Source organism: Dermacentor silvarum, chromosome 9, assembly GCF_013339745.2.
Source record: "Dermacentor silvarum isolate Dsil-2018 chromosome 9, BIME_Dsil_1.4, whole genome shotgun sequence".
Lineage (NCBI taxonomy): Eukaryota > Metazoa > Arthropoda > Arachnida > Ixodida > Ixodidae > Dermacentor > Dermacentor silvarum.
This window is the reverse complement of record NC_051162.1, coordinates 27,176,224-27,198,744: the sequence shown is the minus strand read 5'-3', so window position 1 is coordinate 27,198,744 and position 22,521 is coordinate 27,176,224. Positions and strand designations below refer to the sequence as shown.

Genomic DNA, 22,521 nt, shown 5'->3' with positions numbered 1-22,521 from the left:
TAAGTGTTGCAATTTATATTTTCACATTCACACATTTACACGTTAACAAAACATTTCAAGCAAAGTCACCAGCTACATGCCGACAATGGGGGTAACTGTGCCATTAGTGTGCCTCAGCAGAGGCACACTAATGGCACAGTTAATGTCCATCGAGGACAAATTAAATGCGAACAGCGGAGTGTGTGGCCGAAGCATAACTAAAGGTATACTGTGCATGTCGTCGGCCAGTCGTTGTGCACGTGCGTGGGGATGTAGTTCTCGAGGAAGAGTGCAGCGCTGCTCGCCCTATTGCAATAAACGTCACCCGTATTTTGTCCGAAAGTTGTTTTCTCATCTCTCCTCGACAGTGCCATACCCACCTGGCAGTACAGTGTTATGGTGACTGGCACCATCGCTACATCTGTAGTGTGATATAGCTGGCATGCTACCCAGCTTGCTAACGTGCATTGCTTTGCTTTTGTTACCACCATCAAAGCTGACAGTGTCTAATCGTAATTTGAATAGCACGAAAAATGTATTGCATTGGATGCGCAACAACAGTGCTAGCAACCTTAAAAGTAATCACAGATAGGAATGGCACTGCAATAGTGGGGTGAGAATACAAGCTTCAAACAAAATACACGTGACGTAATACGCACTAGGACAAGCAGCCCCGCACTCCGCATCGAAACCACATGCATGTACATGTGCTACATGTGGTTGTACATGTAACCACATGCGTGTAAAATGATCGCTGGCCGACGCCGCAGACTGTGCTTTTGGTTACGTTTTGGCCACACACTCTGCTGTTCCCATTTCATTTGTATTCAATAGTACATCTGCTGTGGCACTCGCAGGTATGCAGCTCAGTATAGCGTCAGCAGGAAATATCCACTAGATGTTCTATGGGCCTCCTGCATCCCCAAAAAGAACATCTATTAGAGGTTACTTATGTCCAGCTGCGACATCCTTTCAACGTTAGAGCAACGTGATCTGGATGGGACTTAGATTATCCAGGGTACGTATTTGTAATGTTGTTTGGATAAATATAGATATCTATAGGATGTGTGCAATGTCTCAAACATGATGTTCTATGGACATCTATGGTACATTAATGGTTCACTGGGAGATATATGTATAAGCCAGCGAACGTCGACGCTTTTTTTTATAGCGGTGCTCAGTACATCAGCGATGACAGTGCGTTGTGCGTGTTTTATTTCGCCGATCAAGATTGTTAATGCCTCTCAGTTCTGCACCACGTCGCTGTTGCCGAAAAATAAGTTGGGTGTGGCCCAACGGTGGTGGGCGCGCACAAGAGTTACATGCCTCGCGCGGGGCGTGACCTATGGTTTTGATTGACAGGCAAACTCGTGCCAAACTCGTACATCGCGAAACCCCCCTCGAGTTGAACTCGTGAGCATAGCGGCGGCAGCAACAGCCTGTGTCATCGCATCCAGCGGCAGTAAGCGTCAATATGACTGCCTGGACCCGTTCACCTACATGACCGACGCGTCATGCCTTTCCAAAACGTCAGTGTGCTGGCTGTGTGACCAGTTAGGCGAAGGCCGTCGTCTGCGAAGACAGCGTGGCGGGCAAATTATGCTTTCTGAGCACAGAGTGGTGTGACTAGGCTGCGGAGGAAAAGTTCGTGCGATCGCTTCGGCTCTCTCCTGTTTCAAGCGCTCCTCGTCCACCGCGCCCCAGCCCCAGGCCAGGTCCGGCGTCGTCATCGGAGTACTGGGGCACCTGCGAGCACCTGGGGTTCAACCCGGAACAACCAACCTGCGCAGGCGAAGTGGTCACATTGTATTGGAAGGCTCAGATTGGACGCCGGGCTGCCTTCCGGTGCAACAGCTGCCGAAATCAGTTTTTGTAGTTACACGGTACCGCTGCACTGCACGGGCAGAGAGGCGAAGGAAGTTACTTCGCCAACACGGACCACTTCCGCCATCCGAATGACCACCTTTCCAGGCGGCAAATGATTTGGCTCACGTACTACGTGATCCAAAGCGTAGACATATGGCTGTTGAAGGAGATGACCGGCGACTTGTTTCCTCTATCGGCGCACGCCATCGCCGACAGTAGGAACTACCCCCATAAGTTCGCGAGGGACGAGCTGCTGGCGCAACCTCCACTCGGTGGCCCCGGGAAGATAGCGCAAATTGACGAGTGCCTTCTTCGCCGCGAGCAAAAGTACAATCGAGGCCACCTGATGTCGGGCGACAGCTTTCCGCCGAGCGGTCAAAATTACGGTGGTGTTAAAGATGATGGTCCATGGGTATTCGGCATGTTCTGCACGACCAGAGGGGTGCTGCGACTTTCAAGGTTGACCGACGAAAGGCGGTGACGCTAGGCACCATCATTGCAGCCAATGTTCAACCGCGGACCATTATTCATAGTGATGAATTGGCCGCATACAAATATATCCCAAATTTAGGGGATGCTAACGGGCCATGCCACAATCTGCATTGGGAGATAGTCTACCACAGCGTGAACTTTGTGGACCCCTTCACGGGCGTTCACACGCAAAAAAAAATAGAATGTTATTGTCAAAAAGTCCTCGTCAGCGATGGGTACACGGTAACTGCACCGATGCTGGAGTCCCCCTGGGATGGATGTGGTGGCACCCAACAGCCATGTGCGCTGCAAATACCGTCTCTTACATTTGTTAGAAACCACCGATCTCTCGGGCTACCCAGTATAAAGAGTCTTTCCTGTGGTTGTTAGAAGCAATCGCTCGACGTCTTGCCAGTATGAAGGTGCATCTCAAGGTAAAAGAAAATAAAGCGTAGTTTTCTGAACCTTGTATGAGTGCATTCTGGCATTCCGTAGTGCTTACACGGTAAGCGCGCGGCAAACCACTTCTGCGCTAGCCGACGCTCACTTCGTCTCGCAGCCTTACTTCAGCGCGAGCAACGAGCGATCTGTTAAAAGCCCAGTGCGTCTACCAAGCGCACACCAATCTGTGCTCGGAATTGCTAGCGCAAGCACGTAGCCAGCCGCGCCAATCCAATCCGGAGGAAAAAAAGAGGGCGAGAGTCCCCTCGTGGTATAACGTGAAACTTATTAAACTACGAATTAGTCTAATACACATTCAGTGTACATCTTGTAAACATTGAAATGGTTGTAACCCACGTTAATGTGACTAATATTATTGTACTAAATGCATTTGTTTTATAACTTGATTGTGCCTGTAATGCACTCGGTGGAACGACAAACAAGTGAAAGAAGGCACGACCATGCAGCGACCGTATCATCACGTGAGCCCCAGTTTGTCGACCGCCCGTATGGCAACGCCCAAACGATGATAGCCACCCAGAGTGAATCTAGATAGACCAATGAAACTGGAGGCGTGCCGACGGACAAACTTTGTCTTGTTACCATTAGTTCTTTCATCTTGGGGTGTCGCCAGAGCTCGTGAAGATCCCGAGTTTCTACAAACTCGGCGCATCTTGCATAGCACCCCAGGTTTCCCTTGAAATGCTTTTGTGAGTAGAGCCGCCAGCCTTTTACCACGGGGCCTGTGAAGCTTCAATTCATATGTTTATTGCACTGTAGCCCAATGAAGCCAACCAAAGGCTACCCGAAACCCAGAAATATATTGTATTCATGGTGACATAATCTTATTTCCTATGAGTGACTGGCGTGCTAGCGTGCTCCTCAGTTTCGATTATTTCTCCTCACAGGGGCAGCCGTGGCCACTCATTCTTGCAGTAGAGTTGAATGTTTAAAGCATCTGAAAAATATGCTTGTAATACCAGTAGTAATTACTATTATTGTCTACCTGAGGTCAGTGCAATTTTGTTTTGTTAATGAACGAACACCTTCGAATGATCGTAATTCCCTATCTGACAACAAACACCACTCGTACACAAAGCTGAAAATTTCTCAGCAGGCGGAAGAAATAGTCATTCAATAATAGCGCTGCAGCAAGTGAACGAAACCAAGCAAGGTACACTTTCATGCGCTTCTCCACTTGGCTGCGAGTATTATAATAACTTTGCTTATAATGATCCTTCAAGTTAGTGTTGCTTGCCTTGGAATATTTTCCATGCATTCCTGATACATTATATTCTTCTCGTTCAGACAGCAGCGTAAGGACGTCATGATCACTGTAATGCTACTTACTGTAAGCGTGAAAAAAAATGTCGCTGTTTCGCCCGAAAGGCCAAGCATCGATTGCGATAGCAAATGAGTAGACAACTATACGAACTAAGGATAGTAGTTTAATCAGCCGTATAAACTTGAAAACATTGGCTTACTAACTAAAATATCAAGCACGGTGTCAGCGCAGACAGGTAAACACGACCGCATTTCGCTCGATGTCTGCGGAAACTCGCTGTCAAAACGCGGGAGTGAGGAGGCGCGGTAGCAGCAGCGAGCGAAGTGATCTTTGTGCTGTCTATCGCTTCAACGCAAACTGAGCGACGAGAACACCGCACATACTAAGGTATGAGCCGCCTGCAGATCGCCTTCAAGATAAAGTGCGCGGGAGCGCCCGCGGCCGGGTAAAGTACGCAGTTTATGCCGGAGTAATACGCCTCCCTCCCGCGCTGCCTCCCCGCTGCCTCACTCCTTGCCAGATTGAGCCGCGATCTTCTGCTCCCCTCGCGCGCTTTAAACTCGCACATACAGCGTACGGCGCGCGGCGACGGTGCTACCGCCTTGGACTTTATACGGCGACGTCGAACAGTGCGCCTATGTAGAATATATAGTTGGCCAAGAATGAAAACAGCACAGATTAACTGTTAATATTCAGCACGGAACACTTGTGACCCTTCACATAAAAAAATTATCTTGAAATGTACTGACAAAATTTTTCCGTGAATGACCTATTCACCCAAGAAAACAAAAATATATGTTCACAAAGACCTATAAAACCACGCTGAATTGCTGTGTAAGCTAGGTGTCATGTACAGTAAAGAGTGCACTTAAGTTTCACGGCTAGTCAGCCTGTGCTGCAAGAATTTGCTGAAGCAATAAATACAAACATACCCATAAGCAAACGCGTATATTAGCGCCTCACACACAGTTTTTGTCCCCCAGCCCTTGCTGCATGACACCAATCAGGATTTCACTACCAGTTTAGATTTTCAAGATCAAAGGCGTTTAGTAGTGATTTTAACAGTTCAGTTCAAAGGAATGCGGAATGAAACTACAAATGTAGGCAGTGCTGTCTTCCAACTAACCTTATTTAGCATCACATGCGTACACACGAAGCTGTCACATGCACAAACATGATAAAAATCATATATTGCATATGAACTAGCCCTATTCCCAAAATAGCCTTTACGTTTAACTAGATTCTGTGATACGAAGATATTACGCTATTCATACCTTCATGATGATGCACATAGTACAAGTTATAACTTCATAAAACAGTTGTTAAAGGGACACTAAAGTCAAATAAAAAGTCAAGCTAAAGTGATAGAGCAATGCTCTTGAACGTCTAAGGCGTCAATATAATCGGGAACAGAGCTTTAGTAATCGAGAAATTGAGGTAAATGCAGGACATGATAAGAGACTCCCCAGAGATATTCCGGTACTTACCCGATGACGAAGGCACTCCTCAAAAAAGATGTCACTAGTACTCAACCACTCGTATTAAAAAGATTGTTTCGTTGGATTATATGACGGAAAAATTATACTTGTGTTATCTAATTATATTATATTATAGAATCTAATTATATTAGATTCTTAGAAAAAATACCTTTTTGGCGTCACACTTGATAACGACGCGGGCGGTGAAAAGGTTTCGTTTTCGATCGACTCTGCGCCGCGCTCGCTTTCGAGTTTCAGAAGTTTCGATATCGCGTAGTACTGCGCTCACAGAGGAAAAGCTTTTCTTTCCTGGCTCGCTAAACTCGCACTTGAATTTGCTAGCAGCTTGAGAGTGGCGACGGCACGTCCAGACGGTGACCAGCTTCGTCGCCCGACGTCGCATTGCAGGAGTCCTCGCTGCTTTCGTGCTCGGAAGAGCCGGTGTCGAGGCCGCCGTCGTAGTAGGCAACGACGCCGGTAGCGCGAGCCCTCAGCAGCATGTCACGCTCACCGGAGCTTAAATCACTAAAATCGAGCCCAGCATCGCGAGCCAATGTGTCGTGGTCAGGGTCGTCAACTAGTTGGTCCATTGCGACGAGCGTCGACGATCACCGTGTTCACAGTTCGCCACCATATTTCCGCTTTCACACTGCCGTCGGCTCTGTTTCTGGCCGCACGTTTGCGCTTTCCCCCCAAAAAAGTCGTAGCGCCGTCTGCGGGCGCCGTTTTACTCACCGGCCGCACAACGTCACGATATGGCCAGGGCGTCACCACTCCTCGCTCGGGTTCGCGATTTGACTTGACCTACGTATAGAGAATAAGTGTAGGGGTACACTCTTCAGTCAATGTACCAAAGCATGGGTGGCGGACTGCACGTCAGTGTAATCTGTCACCCGTACAGCACATGAATGTTCGAAGGTGAACGTTTTGTGACGGTGAAGAAAAAAAAGTAGTCGCAGTTTCACCTGAAAGGCGAAGCATCAATTCCGATAGCAAATTTGTAGACAGCTATACGGAGTAATGATAGTTGCTTTATCAGCTGTATAAACTTGGACATGCAGCAGCACCGGCAACACGCAGAACTGTTGTCGACGCCGTCGGTGTTTTGCCCGCGTTCGCACAAAATGCGTGCGGCGTTGGTGACTGTTGCCGGAGGCTCTGATATAAATAGGCACTTGGTGCCGCAGCTAAACGTCGCCGTCGCCTCCCTTCCCTCCCCCTGCCCCCCCCCCCCCCAAAGCCTTTCGCACGTCGGAAGAAGGCGCGTTTGCTCTACATATATGATGATTGTAAAGGAGGAAAGAGACGCCTACTTCTGCAGCCCTTCAGGGAGCATGGCGCAGAACGCGCGTGTGTTCTCCGCCGTGCGTTCACTGCCCGTGAAAGCGGGCGTCCCTCGCGCCCTTTCACTCGCACATACAGCGTTCGGCGCGCGCGGCGACGATTTCATCTCCATTGACGTCATACGGAACCTCACGGCGACGGCGACGCCGACGGCAGAAATCTGCTTTGGAGTGTCCATATAATTGCTATCGCAATAAAAAGGGAATGGTAAGCAATAATGGTTATGAGTTTCACGATAACATTAATGCAATTATAATGCGGTACCCATCAGCGTCAATAACTATTCTAGGCGATTTTAATTATCCTTCCATAGCGTGGACGTCATCATTACCACAAGTCGTGCCATTTTCTTCTCACAGCCAGTGCTTCCTTGATACCTGCAACCTTTTTAATTTAACGCAGATGGTGACTACTCCAACTCGTGTTACCAGTACTTCATCGCACACTCTTGACTTGATCTTGACATCAATGCCTGAGACTATTCATTCACTATCTTCCTTTCCTGGTCTTAGCGATCACTGCATGTTACACTTTTACATAAACAGCAGCACGCCTGCTGCTACTAAGGAACGCAAGGTAATCTACGACTACAATGCCGCAAACTTCGAAGCAATTATTCACGAACTGTCTCTCTTTTTTGACACCTACATGATTTTGATCACAGAACCGTACAGGAAAACTGGGATTTGTTTGTTAACAAAATTTATGAACTTACTCGAATTTTTATTCCTCGGAAGTTTATCCCTATAAGCAGCTCCGCACCCTGGTATAACACATACTTGAAGCGTCTCTCTAATAAAAAGAAACGCTTGTTTCGCGGGGCGAAATTGCAAGGTACTGATGAACGCTGGCGTGCCTACGAATCTGCTACACAAGCATATTCTTTGGCAGTTTCAGACTGCTAAAGCTAACTTTCTGTCAAACACCCTACCTGCAATGCTTGTCAATAACCCGAGGAAGTTTTGGAAAACTGTAACAAATACTAACAACAGTGAAATTGTACTTGTTGACACTGACGGCCTTCCCGTACCGGCTGGGAGATGTACAACACTTTTTAATGAAAACTTTACCCGCAATTTTTCAGTATCGGTCACTAGCACGTCTGTTTCTTTGTCAATGCGCAATTATGTCTCCAATAGAGATCGAAGTGCCTGGCATTGTGAAAATGATTGAATCCCTCCGAATGTCCTCTGCTTGCGGTGTTGACAATATTAATTCAAGATTTCTTAAAGAAACAAAACTGTGCTCATCTCTTTTCTTGTGTAAAATATTTCAAGAATCTTTGGATCAAGGTGTGGTACCTCGTGCTTGGAGAGAGGCGTAGGTGGTTCCCCTACATAAATCTGGAAGCAAACAATCTGTGATAAATTACCGACCTATTTCTCTCACTTCTATACCATGTAAGATTCTGGAGCACATAATCTTCTCTAATCTGGTCACCTTCCTAGAATCTAACTCATTCTTTAGCAAGTCACAGCATGGATTTAGGAAATCATACTCATGTGAAACACAGTTGCTCTGCTTTACCCATTCCTTACACGTCAGTCTAGAACGTGGTTCCTGGGTCGATTGTATCTTCTTGGACTTTTCCAAAGCCTTTGACAAGATTAACCACCACCTATTACTCTACAAGCTTAGGAGCCTAAACATTGACAGCAGAATTCTTACTTGGATTGAATTTTTTTAAGCAATCGCTCACAGTACGTTGTTGCCAATAATTCCACCTCACCGTCGTCTCCTGTTACCTCTGGCGTGCCCCAAGGCTCTGTATTGGGGCCTTTACTTTTCCTCATCTATATTAATGACTTACCCGACTGTATAAGATCCTCAATTCACCTCTTCGCAGATAACTGTGTTGTTTACCGCTAAATTTCAAGTAACCTAGACGTTAGTTCACTGCAAAACGATATCTCTAATATTGCTCATTGGTGCAGAACTTGGCACATGGAACTTAACACTAACAAATGCAAAGTTTTACGTGTTTCACGCACTAACGGACCCTCTGCTACCTATACCCTAAATAACGCTACTCTAGAATCTGTTAGCTCTTATAAATACTTGGGCATTCATATCACAACTGATCTAAGCTGGAAACATCACATTAACTACGTTATTAACAATGGTAACCGTATGCTAGGGTACCTACGACGTAACTTTAGTGGAGCTCCTGTAAGTGTGAAACTAACAATGTATAAAACACTAGTGCGCTCGAAACTTGTATACGCATGCTCCATTTGGGACCCCTTTCAATCGCACTTAATTTATTCACTTGAAAAGGTACAGAATAACGCATCACGTTTTATATTATCCAACTACAATCGTACTAGCAGTATCACGTCGATGAAACACACCCTTTCCTTGCCGTCGCTTGTTTCACGTCGCAAAGCATGTCGTCTTACACTTTTCCATAAAATATACCATCATCCAGTTCTCAAAACCCAGTTCGTTACGACCCCATCTTATCGTTCAGTACGCTTAGATCACCACCATAAGGTAAACGTTACTACTTGCCGCACTAACACTTTCTTTTATTCTTTCGTCCCACGCACGTCCAGTGACTGTAACCACCTTCCCTCAGATATTGTTTCCATTGCAGACCATGATCAATTTTGTGTAACCATTTACAGTCCCTTATTTGATGACGCATGAATTTTTTTTTTCTTTTTTTTTCTTAACGCGGTTCTTCGCATTGTATCTTCATTCCTGCTTTTGTTGTATTAGCCTAACATTGTCTCGTCCTGTGTATTGTAGATGTCATTAGAATTGTACATATTATTACATTTTCTATTTTGTTTACTATTTATGTACCCCACTCCCCTCTGTAAAGCTCTGTGCGCTTGAGGGTAAAATAAATAAATAATAAATAAATACGTATTCGCTACACCGTGTTGAACAGTACACAACGTCTACTTTCTAAACATTGTGCCCCGAAAGAACAAGTCCGCCACAACTGAGCGCACCCTTGAGCGACTGGGCAAAAAATAAACAGCCAACTACTGAAATCACCAAGGAATGTTACTGATTCAGAAACTGGACAGGCTGCCATTCAAAGTAATCGACAAATAAAAAGGAACATTAAAAGAAAGTGGTCCTCATTTATTTCAGAAGCGGAAAATTTCGATCGCTTGGAACACATTTCTAGTCCCAATTGTAGTACAAGCCCTGTATACGCTGCTCGCAACTTTTGGACTAGAACTAATGAGCTCAGAAAAAGCTTACATGTCCTCTTAAGCTGTGGCCTGAGGTTTCTGAAGTCCAACCAGCCACCGCCTACGATATCCACCGAAACAGAGGTTTGCTGAGCTGCACCAACCGTAGTGCACATCCATTGTAAACATGGAAGAAACGGAGGCAGCTGAGACAAGCTATGGACGCGTCACCACGGCACCCACGAGATCGCGGTGAAAAGGTACAATAAATAGAGATTAGGTTCTATTTATGCTTACTTATGCGCTCGGCAGGCGACTTGTACTGTTATTATGCCTGGTGCTCCCCTGTGAACAAATAAATAGAAGCGTGCCGCCTTCAATGGCGTTTTCGCCTCAATGCCTGTTCAACGCCGCAGAGTTGGCAGAGATGCAAGAGCAGCAATCAAGGTGATTGAGGAAGGGCGCGTGCTCTGAAGCAATGGTTCCCGCTGGTCAGATCATTGCACGTTGGCAGCAAGCCTACATTCCCGACACCATGCATCACAAACATCAAGCACCATGCCTCGACAACGGTATTCGGGTCAATGGAACTTCTCTGGGCCTGCTGCTCGGCAGGAATCTGGTGAAAGAGCACTCGGGAAAGTCTAGGGGACCTGGGCAACTGAGTGGTTATTTAGGCGCTGAGATTTCTCTTCTGATCTTTGCCATATAAATTACTGTATGTAGTTACACGAAAAATAACCGAGGCCTTCCATATCAAAAAGCGTGCTGATATGTACGTAAGTGAGCCATCTATAGCCCTAACTGACAAAGAATTTGCCTTTTTGAGCGCCACCTGGTGTTAAGATACGTAGAAGTTCTGTATATATATATATATATATATATATATATATATATATTAAATGTATTTATTATTCTTATTTCTATTCCGCATGCTCTTGCACATGCGCACTTTAGTCAGACTGGGTATATATATGTGTGTGTAATTTCCCTTCAAAAATAAACTGAGTTGTGAGTCAGCGCCTGTCTGTTACCTTTGCCTTGTGTCCTCGTTTCTTGTGCGCGCGCTGCAGTTTCAAGATGTATATAGTTACTTGCAGAAAGACCCCCGACAAAAGAGACTATTTAGAATGTATTTACAAGAGCAGTGCAGCCAGAGACCAAGATGGGAACCAGCTCGTGTCAAGCCCAGATGCCCGTCTTCGTTTTCCTTTGCGCCATGTCTTATAAGCGCCTTTTGTATCGCAACAACATAATGATCATTTTATCGTCGCTTCGGACTTCTCTCTTCTGCTGGCACCAGGAGTGGAATGAGCCCTGAAGTCTTCATGGCCACTTATAGTTCCCCCATTTCGCATAGGTGGGTGGCAGCTTATGGGATCGGCCGGCCTTGGCTATTTCGTTCTGTGTGATAAGTGTTTCGTGTTTCCTTAACTTTTTGCCCGACTCATTCGCGCAAGCAGTTGGTAGTTGTTTGGCGTTGCTGGTGATTTTGCCACAAAGACAGACTTGGGTGGCTCATAGGCTGAACTGCTCGTATAGAAGCAACAAGGAATGTGCTGTAAACTTGTACATGTTTAATGTCCGAGAACGCCTGGAGTTTTTAAGCTGTTCAACATTTTTGTTGGCCTTGCGAGACGCAAAAATGACTAATGTACGGAGTGATCACTTTTAGGATCACTTGTGGCAGATAGCATAATTCGATTCCTTGAGCTGGAGTACTCAAAGAGGCTGAAATTACGTGCACGAGAAATCGAAGCACATAATCAGCTAATTGATAAAAATTCGCCAATTATCCTCTTAAGTAATTAGTTCACGGCACATATTGCAATCAAGGAATTGTACGCAGTTAGCTTGGAAGGCATATTCTCTAGGAGGAGGACAAAACATTTATTTGAAACCAGAGGCTCGTGGTTTCTTCAGATGTGGGAGGCGACAGCCTCTGCCCGCCCCGTGACCCAGACCTGCTCATCTGCGTTGGAGCTCAGCAGTGTGGCCTCCCACTGCTGCGTCGTGGTAATTCACTAGGAACACATTTTGAGGATGGCACGGGCTTCGAGAAATGCGCCATCAAACTCGTGGTGAAAACGCACTGTTGCACTTAAAAAGAATGCTCTTTTATGCATTGAAGCACGAAAGCAACTGAAAGCCCATTTATTTCGTCGCATACTTTATGCCTGAATATCCCGAAACTGGTGTCATACTAAAGATCCATTATAAGTGGATGCACCTTGCAAGGTCACCGGCCACAATTCGTAAATTGAAGTTTGTGCCATAAAGTAGTTCATCAACAGGTTTATTATAGCATTTCCGTTAATGAGATAAATACATGTTTAGATTTCTCGTGAAAGTCATTTAAATATTCGAGCTCAAGGAGTGGAATTATGCTTTCCGCTACAGGTGATTTTTTAAAATTGCGTTAGAACTTAAAAATGATGACGCGGTGGATGTTTTGCAAGATGAGCAAATAAGTGTACATGGGACTGAAGAGGCTACCACACAATTCCAGACACGAAGGAGCACGAAGAGCGAGAACAGGAAGCCGAGAGAAAATGCAATGAAATAGAGCATGAATTACCGCCAAAACAACTTAGATGGGCCGCGCAATACACTTTGAACATAGTAAATAAATTGTATTAGATGCGAGAGAATGCTTCCGTAAATACCTGAGCCAAATATTACTGAATTCCACGCAGCGGGGAACGCAGAATGCCTCTGTAAATATCGGTCACGCTTTCCCACGGCTCCGACAAAACCCCGCCATTTAAACGGTCCATTATGATGTCGTAGCGCCCTCATTCGACTATTGAATGATTGTGTGATAGTAATATTATCTAGGCTGCGAACAGGACATACACACCTAACTAGCAATTTCTTTCTTAAACACGCCCGGTACCTTATCAGCAACAAGTGCGATGAACTACTGACTGTAAATCACATTCAATAACATGCCCAGCTTTTGAAACACAAATATCTTTTCCAAACTTCTACACATAAGACGTATTGTTTTATCCATGTTTAGTCGTTGAAGGCAATGCAATTATTCCCCATAATGATGGTTTGAGGTTTTCGAAGGAGCTGTGTACTTAAAAAAAGACATTTAGGCAGAAGCAAGCATGTTATTCTCATTGCATTACATGAATTTTACCTTGTGTGCGGCGCATCATATGTTCTTGCTGAAAAGAAGCCCTTTATACTCCTCTTACTTAAATTTTATTGACTGATTTGAAGTGATGAAAAAAAAACTATCTATTTTGTCTATAACAACAGCCGCAATGCAAGTATAACTAGAACGATATCCGGCATAAATACGCCCTGACATTCCGCCTTGGAATTTTAGATAATTTATAATACCACCAGTGCTTGTGCGATGAACTAATCCTTTTTTCCAATTATATTTTCAGTGACTAGACCCTTCTTACGCAGTAGGCATATAACGGCGCAGAAATATTCATTTTTTGCAGTCCTTGTTACCACGCAGGGCAATAGAGTGAAATCAGCTTCGCATGAGATGATGACCAAATTATGAAACACTTAGCTGGCATTGCATTATAGGAGACTGTTGTATTTTTGTCGTTTATATCCCACCCCCCTTTCTAATGTTCATTTTATCCTGATGGCACTTGCAAAAAAAGAAATAAATGAAGTTTAGATGTCCTTGAAACAACCTCAATTGATGGCTCAGGAACCGGTATAAGCGCTGATGAGAACCTACGACAATTTGCTTTTCTCTGTCGGCATAGAAGAACACAAAGTAAAAATGAGGATAAAAGGTGACGCCGACGACATTTTCAAGGTTGCTCGTCAGGACAAGGAAAGTCGCCTCGTTCTTCACGCGGTGTTGTAAGTTCGTCAGGCTGCCACGGGCACTCTACTTCGAGCGCCCTCTGGTGCTTCCTTCTCCTCCTCAAATTTCCTCCGTTCCTCCCTCCTTCGTCCCACAAATGTTTGCCATGAATGCCGGCAGAGACTATGAAGACAAGAATGCATTCTTTTTCAGCACGCTTGTTTGTAATCATTCCAGCTCGAAAATATTGCTCGTGAATGAAAGTAAATGCTCAGTAGACCTGTAGATAGCTCATTGTCACGAGATAAGGAAGTTGGTGCGTACTTTCTAATTATAGCATTCAATTATGTCGTAAGAAAACTCCCAGTATGAAGAGAAAGCACAAGGTTCAGGCAGTTCTCACCTTAACAGTGGATTAAGCTAACCGCAGCGACTTCCACCTTTAATAACATAAGCTGTCATTTGCTTCAGATGTAAACAAATCGAATGATAAGTGCAGGCAGCTTTACTATAACCGGACCTGAACAGGAAGCTGAGTGAGTTCTTAGGTTAAGTTATATACGGACGGATACGGACGAAGGACAATGAGTCTGAAAACAAGAGCGCTGACACACGACTAAAGGCTTTATTTCGCCGATAAAATTATGCATACGAGCGTAAGGGCACGTGGTGCATGCCAAATATCAAAGATCATCAGAAAATTATGCACTTAATGTTTCCAGGAAACCAAGGTGCTGTTTGAAAATGAGAACCAAATAACCCGCGAAATATTTGAGGCATACCATAAGCCTAAACATACTGCCTCTTGTCGTGACAAAGACGTAGAATTCGTGAGTGGCACGATTTTCTGATTCAACTTGCGCATCTGGCATGGATCAGGTACCTTTATATGGGTTGCTGAGAATCTTTTCTGTGAAATAAACCATTTATTTATTGGTATACCTCGGGTTGCCTGATTCATTGTCATCATCATCATCATCAGCCTATATTTTATGTGCACTGCAGGACGAAGGCCTCTCCCTGCGATCTCCAATTACCCCTGTCTTGCGCTAGCGTATTCCAACTTGCGCCTGCAAATTTCCTAACTTCATCATCCCATCTAGTTTTCTGCCGACCTCGAATGCGCTTTCCTTCTCTTGGTATCCATTCTGTAACCCTAATGGTCCACCGGTTATCCATCCTACGTATTACATGGCCTGCCCAGCTCCATTTCTTCCGCTTAATGTCAACTAGAATATCGGCTATCCCCGTTTGTTCTCTGATCCACACCGCTCTCTTCCTGTCTCTTAACGTTAGTCCTTCATTCATTGTATGTGGTTCCTTTGGCCTGTTTGATTTATATTATGTGTCGCATATCCGCCAGAAGCAGCATGTACAAGCTCAATAATATAGTCTTTCATAGGCAATGGCTAGGATGATCGCTTCTCGACAATACATTCCTCACAACTGTTGCTTTGAAAAGCGGACACACTTGGAGCGTGGAAATAGAGAAAAATGTCTTCCATATGTAATATAAAATTAAGAATTGCAGGTGTGACATTTCTGGAGTAGTTATCACTGGTTTTCAATGCGGTTTAACTTGTGCACAAACATGTGACATAGATGGTTGTGACACAAAATCACCGCATCATGTTTTTACTAAGGGCCTCATTACGGCATCGACATAAAATTTGGGTCTAGTTTAACACGAGGCTTAGTACACGGGTATTGGCAACTTCAACAATGCCATGAGTTCACAAATTTGCTCGAACAAGAGAACTTAACTGGTTGTACGTCCGCATGGATGCCATACAAGCTCAACCTATATAGTCGAATTCGAGTTTCCTAGATGGACTACATTCCGTGAGGTCAGATTCAACTTTTGTTAAGCAGGTATAAGTAGTCTGGGTGGAATGCACGAAGTGACGTTTGTTTTTCACCCATATATGTGTTGGTAGCAACCAGACAGCGGGTCAGACACACGAGCAAGCACGTTCGCTAGCGGACGCATGCTTCATCAAGAGGAGCGGTGCGCTGCCACCAAATCGATACACGTGACCCTGGCACGAGCATGCAGACGCAACGGTGGTGAGGATTACAGCCCTTTCTCTCATTTACTTGACACTCTCGCGTCGCAAGCCAGCTTTCCTCTTCGGGCCAGCGACGTTGCGTGCTAGTGAAACACCCATAGTGTTGCAGGAATCGCGCCTACCACAAGCGCATTGTCGGTTGTACTCGTCTAGAGTTGTTTTGTTCTGAATAGCCGGTCGAGTCCCGGAGTCGACACTAGACGACGAGGTAAGTGCCACCGAACATGCATAAGCGCCAAAGGCATCCCTACGTGAAGTCCGGCAGCTCAGAAGATAAAATTTTGGCTACCATAGGCACGAGGTCACAGGATCTAATACCGTACACGGCGGCCGCATTTCAATGGGGACGAAATGCGATAACACCTGTGTACATAGAATTAGGTGCATTTTAAAGAACTCCCGGAGGGCCATATTATTCCGGAGTCATCCACTACGACGTGCCCCATATTCAGATCGTCGTTTTGGCATGTAAAGACACATAACTTAATGACATGTTTAAGGAGAAAATATTTTTGTCTTCATGGGCCGTATTTTATGATTGTATTGATTTTTATCTATATATTGTCTTTTTTTGTTGCGAGTAAATACATACGAGTAAATATTATACGAGTAAATACAGCATACGTGGTCCAAAGGTTTACTGGCTTGGTTTTGCCTGTGCAATTTCAACCCAGGCCAATTCCTCGGCAAACAACGAAATGACGACGAGTGCAGCACTCCTGGCGGGCCTTTTTCTCGCAGTCGGGCTCACTGCCTCGGCCGACGATGCATTCGTTGAGAGGCAGACCACGGAAGGCATGGTTCGCGGCAACGTGCTACGTGTCCTGGGCAAGGCCGTCGAAGAGTACCGCGGCATTCCGTTCGCCGAGCCGCCTGTGGGAAAGCTCCGGTTTAGGCCTCCCCTTCCCAAACGACCTTGGGAGGGTACCGTGGATGCAACCGCTGGAAATACAGCCTGTCCTCAGGTGAGATACACATGAGTGTCGTTGCTTGACCTGTGACCTCGCGAAGAGAGGGTGGGAGGCGCACGAACATCACAATTTAGGAGAGCCCACTTAAGGTCAAGTAGAGAATGACACAGATACATGCATAGGGCAAGAGTCCAAGAAATCATAACACTTAAACGGAAGGTCGCGAATGTGCAGCTCAACGTCGTAAACCTAATGACGCTAAGTTTTTTGAGTTACCGAAGTAGCAATGATAGCGGATGAAACGCATCCTGTCTCGTCGCCTGCAGTCGCTGTTACGAGGAAGAAGGCCATGTATGCTGATTGTCGATGGTACAATGTTGACGAGAGGCCTATGCACGAAGAAGTGTCACGTATATTTAGATACATTTCAGCCTTCTGTGCCGACTATCACAAGAATGGCCAGATACCCAGTGGCCAAAGTTTTACATTCGTATGAGCGCCAAGTGGCACATAACCAGGGGCACATACCAAGACGCACGTAACAAGTGCTATAAGCTGTTATCTAATAGGCGAGAGAACGACGAACAGCTCTAAATCACGGACGAGACGCAAAGAAAGCTTCGATTTAGAAATTGAGATAGATTCCCCTCCACTAACCAAACGCTGCCCGAGCGTATGTCGTACAGTACCTAATATCCTCCACTTTATTTTCATCACTAATAGCACCTTAGCCTAAACACTAATAAAATAACTTTGAGTGACAGCGCAAACAGACGACCACAAGAAGGGAGACACGGATGCACAGGCGCCTTTGTGTCCGTGTCTCCCTTCTTGTGGTCGTCTGTTTGCGCTGTCACCCAAAGTTTCAAGATGTGCCAACTCGCCCAAAAAGAAGTATTGATGAACTGATAAAATAAGCAGGAAAAAATCGGATAGCCACTTCACTTCCGAATATTTTAGTCAAACTTAATAAGAAAAACTTGATTTACTATGGATGTCAATGGGGGAGCTAAGGAGAGAGAGAAAGAGAAAGATCATTATTGTCGTCGTAGGCTTAGTCCAGGGCTCCAATGATCAAGACTATGTCGCGTGCCCACCAGACAAGCGTCTGCAGAACAAGCGGGTTTATTCACACAACCTCCCAGCTATCGAGGGTTAGAATAGAGTTGGTGTAAGGTCTGTGCCCAAGCGGCGCGTGCTAGTACCCCAACCTCTCGTGAAATAACGTCAGAGTGCCCCCACACCCCACACTATGGGGAATTGGATTGCGGGGTGCAGGCCATGTAAGAAGTGAACGTTTGGGGAGGCGTTGGCCTTCAATGGCCTAACTAACAGCCACTATGTCCCTTCTCAAGAAAGGAAAAGCTAAGGCATGCTTCCCTAACTCCCTTCACTAACTACATTGAGAAGGTATGCGTTACCCAAGAGCCAGCCAAGGCACTGACTGATTTCTTTTTCTATTTTTTTACATATGGACTGCCAATACAGGTGCTGGTAGGAGGAATCACCCTAGGCAACCTGAACTTCACAGAAGACTGCCTCCAGCTGAACGTATGGGTCCCAGAGGTTGCGACTACTCCGGGCTCGCGTCGGCCTGTACTTGTGTGGATCCACGGAGGAGCATTCACCTTAGGCAGCGCGAATGTGGCGAATTGTAGCGGAGTCTTGCTCGCCGCGCTGGGCGATGTAGTGGTCGTCTCCATGAATTACCGTCTTGGCATCCTCGGCTTCATGAACGCGAACTCTCCTGAGGCGCCAGGCAATGTTGGCCTCCTAGATCAGAACATGGCTCTGAAGTGGGTGCAGCGGAACATCGGACATTTCGGAGGTGACGCCGAGCGAGTGACGTTGTTCGGTGAGAGCGCAGGCTCAATGAGCGTGCACGCCCAAATTATGTCGCCATTAAGCAAAGGCCTTTTCGCGAGGGCAGTCTTGATGAGCGGCACGATGTACAGCGTAGACACGTGGGACACAGTTCCGGAAAGCGTGGTCAAGGCCGACAAGGTCGCTAACGTTGTTGGCTGCTCTAACGGTGGAACTATCGAGCTGTCATCTAAAGCGGAAGAAATCATAGACTGCATGAGAAACAAATCCGCCGATGAGCTCGTGATGGCTTCTCTAGAGGTAGCGATACCAAAGGTGGCCCCATTTGCGCCGACTTATCACAACGAGTTCCTTCCCCGAAATCCATTAGTGGCCTTGAAGCGTGGTTTCTTCTCATCTGTGGACGTCTTAGCTGGAGTAACGTCAGATGAAGGAGCTGCGTTTCTCCTGTTCCCGTTGGTCCCCGAGCTTTTAGTGGAAGACCTTCAAGGTTCGCCACCAGAGGAGCTTGCTAAATCTCTTCGTAGCGCCCTGTGGCGAGTGCTTCAAAGATGACATACCGGATATAGTAGAAACATACACCGAGGAAGCACCAAAGGACGATAACAACGCACTGAGACGCCAATACATCGACTACGTGTCCGACAGATTGTTCAACTGTCCCCTGCAGTTCTTCGCTGAAAAGCACAGCGAAAAAGGCAACAAGGTTTTCATGTTTGTGTTCGCCCACAAGACGGCGATGTTTCCGCTGCCTGAGTGGATGGGAGCGCCCCACGCCACCGATATAGCCTTCACGTTCGGTCATCCCTACGCAGCAAATCCAGATTCTCCGGACGGTCGCATGGCTGAGGCCTTTATTCGAATGCTGGTCAACTTCAGCGAAAACGGGTGCGTTGCTTTTTTTTCTATTCATATAGCAAAAAGTAAATGGGTTCGGCAGTAAAATTTCTTCATAATTAACCTCATTATGCTGTAAATAAAACCAAAGTGGATATGCGAATACATGAGATGTGTACATCGACGCCTAATTAACATCGTAGATTCTATGCTACCACAAATTTCTACGTTGAGCAACGAGAACACGTGGAACCAAACGAATTTATATGGCCACCTGTCGCGAGTAATGGCAGTGGCACATTCATTCACCTAATGTGCAACATGCACGTCGACTGCTGTACTGACGCGTTGAACGCTCAAAAGTCAAGGCTCGTGTATAAATTACCGTATAGTTTCTCAGCGTAAAAGGGAGTCAGATATCATAAAAGAACGGTGATAATATTTGAGTAACTTCGCGCTGACTACATTGAAAACTTTATTGACCGAGTGATCTAGGAACCTACAAGAGAATAGTACATCACTGTCACAGGAGTGAAAAAAAGATAAAGTCTTTCAGGAATATCATTGCAAAGTAGTTCATGGTGAGCATCGGTACACCTCGCTTCATACATTTACAATGTCCAAAAACGATTAAAACGCAAGATCCGAAATGGAGAGGGGGAATACTCAAATCAAGGTGTTAAAAAACGAATTCCCAAAAAGCATAAAATGATAAATCACAAAAACTCTCAGTGTCTGCGTGCTCAGAAAACAAGCATGCTTTGCCTATGTTGTGTAAACGAAAGTTGACAAGCCTCACTCAAACTGCGCAGGGCATCATTTTGAAGGGTTTCAATCTTACTACTTGCTTGCGAATAAGGGAAGCAGAGGGAAAGGTATTTAATTTCTTAACTACCACTTCAACTGAAAACCGCGATTTACAGTGAAGAACTAGTCGCAGCACGGTAGTTACAAGTTACAGCTTTGTCACTAGCAACAGTTACCAGATGATTAGTACTACGCGACTTGCCGTGACTACTTCTTAATTTGCAGATTTGATTCTTACATGTACTGAACGTTTAGGAGACATACAGATGGCATGGGCCTGCATGTTCCTAAACTTATTCATATGCGTGTGCAGAAGCAGAAAGGCAGTAAAAAACGTTTCATTCTTTGAATTTTTAATGGCCTTGCAGTCTAGAATTCAAGGCCTTAGTAATCGACTTGGGACAGTTGAAAAATTACAGTGGAGAGCTGCGCTCACGAGCTAACAAGGTGCTCTCCGATTAAGAACCCGTGAGGTTGCAGGCAAAGATGAACGTAGGGTTAATCTGCGACGAAGATCGTGGTAGAATAAACGCGCTGGTGGACTTCTACCATAAGTTCGACTATACTGTAGTAGTAGCTGGACGAAGTCATTAGGCGGTTTTAGAAATAGTTCGCCCAAGTCGGCGTACATGCCCAATTCTCCACGCCTTGCTTGCGTTATTTTGTACTCTTTTTATTGATTGTTTTGCTTCGTCTCCACGTGATGTAGTAAGCTATTTATTATCTGCTAAAGTCCCTTTCGCTTGTCTAACAGAATCAAACAGTTCATTCTTTGATCTAATGATGGGTAATGCTTCTGTACACATTTTGGGAATATTTGAGTGATAATTTCCTGTTTATGATATTCGCATCCGTTTTTTACACGTCTCGCTATCACCCTATTAGAACTTTTGTGCACGAGGGCAATAATATTTCACAGATAATGTTGGACTCGTATTTGTAGGGATAGCTACTACACATTGCTACAACTATTGCTTTACATTTGTTATGCTAAAGGGGTGCGGTATACTTTGATAATGCAGAAAGATGCGGGGAGGGTGATCTTGCACTAAGCACTGATAATCATCTCTTATGGCTTTTCTAAACGAATGTTGATAAGAAGTATAATCTTGCCAGCTCGAATGCAAAGGAAAAACAGTATTATTTGGAATTACATACAGTGTCACCAGGTCGCAAAAAAGTAGCATATCAGCTGCTGTTCCTGGGTACGTTTAGTTAAGACGTTACAAGACGGAAAAATCTTCAGGAATGGAAAGAGCGTCACTAGCAACTATTTTATTGAAAGCAGACGGGGTCACATTTATAGGAGTAGGTGGCCATGTGCGCACGTACGTTTGCACACACAACTCAAAGTTTGTATCGTTATACAATCATACAGTGTAGAAACTGGCGTTCAGTCTGTTTTAAATAATCTAGGTGCAAGTGACGCTCTTTCCTGTTCTGAAGCTTTTTTTCCGTCCTTGGTTGCGTCTTAACTATACGGAATAAGATTAACCAACTAGCCCAGCAACAAATATGACAAGTACCTGTGTCATTTCAACTATTGAGGTGCTGCTGTCCGCAGAGTCAAATACTTACTTGGTTTCTGCTAATGTATGTTTGCAATTTGCAATTTCTAAAGCGCACCAGTTACCTTTTTGGCAATTGATGCTTCGGTGCAAAACAGTTGATCAAATTTCGTGTTTTCAACAGGATTCCGGAACTTCCTAACAACCAGACGTGGCCACAATACAGCAAAGACTTGCCAAGCACGATGGTTATCAGCAACGGCCAATTTAACCAGACACAGGGATTCCGCTCAAGCTACTGTGAACGCTGGAGGCCTTTGTATTAAATGTGTGACTGACATTTTCCGTCATTGTTATATATTATTGGTTTATTAGCTGCACATTTTCAGTGCATTAACGGTACTACAAGTAAATCATACAGCTCAGGTCGACCTCCCTGCATTCCTGGAAATAAAATTTACCTCTCTAAATTAATAGAGCAAAGCGCCAACAGAGAAGGAACGCCGAAACGTAAGTCAACGCCACAACTTCTCTTCTCTGTTGGTGCTTTGTCGTAAAAAAGTTGGTTGACTCTTCTTTCGAAAGAAATGGTCATAACACGAAACTCAAACGTATATTCTATCAATCAACAACAGATTTTTTGTGCAATCACAAATACAAGCCTACAAATATTCACAATATGTTTTATAAATTACAGTTTCCCTCCAAGGTCGAAGCAAAAACAGCGATAGCAAGTGCGCTATGCGTGTGCCTGTGCGCAGCGTG

General features: G+C 45.1%; 1 pseudogene; it reads left to right on the top strand.

The window, feature by feature from the left end:
- Positions 1–15,965: 15,965 nt before the first annotated feature.
- On the top strand, positions 15,966–22,106 carry LOC119465176 (acetylcholinesterase-like; annotated as a pseudogene).
- Positions 22,107–22,521: the final 415 nt, after the last annotated feature.